The 1942-nt window shown below is 30.7% G+C and overlaps 1 protein-coding gene across 1 annotated transcript in view; it reads right to left on the reverse strand.

Moving 5' to 3' along the window:
- The window catches only part of LOC106873492 (inositol 1,4,5-trisphosphate receptor type 3), a 228934-nt gene that overhangs the window by 139606 nt on the left and 87386 nt on the right, over positions 1 to 1942 (reverse strand). The gene's annotated exons all lie outside the window — the stretch shown is intronic.

Below are 1942 nucleotides of genomic sequence, written 5' to 3' on the forward strand. Positions count from 1 at the left end.
TATATATATATATATATATATATATATATATATTTATATATACATATATATACATGCATACATACATAGCATATATATATATATATATATATGTATGTATGTATGTATATGTATACATGCATAATACATAATATATATATAAACACATATACATAATATATATTTATGTATATACACATGTATATCACTAAAACACCTATATCGCAAACACACACACACACACACACACAAAGAAGAAGAAGAAGAAGTAAAAAAAACTCAGAAATAAGGGAGAGTATTGCTGTCATGAGTCAGTAAAAATTTTATTTATTGATAAAGTTTAAATTCTTTTTTTTCTCGACTTCGCCAAAAGGAAGAAAATATTTTACTTCGTCTTTAATCCAAATGCGTTTGTACACAGAGCCCAAGTTCTCATGCACTAAAGGCGAACATCTTCGTGCGAATCGTATCAAATTTTTTGCCAACAAACCAATGAATATATACAAAAGTGTATATCTCAACTATTATTCACATTGCGGCGAGCTGACAGAGCTGTGAACGTGTTGGCTAACGTGCTTAGCAGCATTTGTTGCGGCTTTATGCACAGAGTTCAAAGGCGGCCGTGGCTAACTTCGTTTTGTATCCTTTCGGTGTCGATAAAATAAGCATTTATCGAGCACTGGTGTTGATGTACTTGACTATTCCCATCCAAAATTATTTGATTCCTTAGTTTGAACAATTAGAACTAAAAGAGAAAGCAGTTTTTTCTACAAGATGGAGCACCTTGTCTCTTTGCTCTGCAAGTTAGGTAGTTTCTAAATGTGAAATTCCCTAACAGATGGATTGGAAGCGGTGGAACGTTATTTTGGTCTCTACATTCACCAGATTTGACTCCATTGGATTTCTTTTTCAGGAGGACATGTGTAATATTGATGGCTTTAAAGTCAGTCAGAAATTATAACACTTCTATTCAGTTTACAATTGTTAGTTAATTAAATATTTTTATTTGTAACGATGCAAACATATTAATTTGAATTTGCGTCCAAAACGGAGACTTCACGAAATAGAAGCGACATTTTCTTTCAGAGGTAATTATTACAACGTTCGTTACAGTGTTTATAAGTTTTAGCATATTAAAATACATTCTAAACAATTTTTATTCTTTCAAAGATTACGTATATTTTCATAAATTTGTGACCAAGCATTATTGATTTCTGAAAGAATGTGAATGTTATTTAAATTGTTCTTTAAATATATTTCTAGTTAAACCAACATAATCTTCTGAAATCGAACTATCATCTATAAATTTCTTTGTACAGTAGTTTATCGATTTAGAACAACATGAAACATTTAAGGAACAATGGCAGAAATAAGTCTGTCGAAAATTGATTTTTGCTATTTTTACTGCATAATTAAGTGTACATGTGAAGTTCATTTTAAGATCATTTCTATTATAAGTTTTATATCTATGATTCTTCAGAAAGCGTTTATCTAATAAAATAAATAAAAGTTACACGTTACATCTATATACATTCAACTCATTTTTATCTTACATATCTTCTACCTTTTTACATTTTCAATTTTTACATCTTTGGGAATCGATAATATTTATATAAATAATTATATCTTTAAACTTGATTCATTTTAATGTTTTATTCTGATAAAGCCTCGTCAGCTACGAACACCGAATCCATTCTCCACATCCCTCTTGTATACATTTGTGCTTGAGTGCGTGTGTGTGTGTGTACATATTCCAGATGTCATGTGCACATCTTTATTCCCACATGAATTAGGACAGTAGTACCATCAAGGTAAGATTAATGGGGAGTCATATATAAAAATATATATAGACGCAGGAGTGGCTGTGTGGTAAGTAGCTTGCTTACCAACCACATGTCAAGTCGACCAAAGCGTTGTGAGTGGATTTGGTAGACGGAAACTGAAAGAAGCTCGTCGTATATAT

The sequence above is a fragment of the Octopus bimaculoides genome, chromosome 20 (assembly GCF_001194135.2).
Source record: "Octopus bimaculoides isolate UCB-OBI-ISO-001 chromosome 20, ASM119413v2, whole genome shotgun sequence".
NCBI classification, from domain to species: domain Eukaryota; kingdom Metazoa; phylum Mollusca; class Cephalopoda; order Octopoda; family Octopodidae; genus Octopus; species Octopus bimaculoides.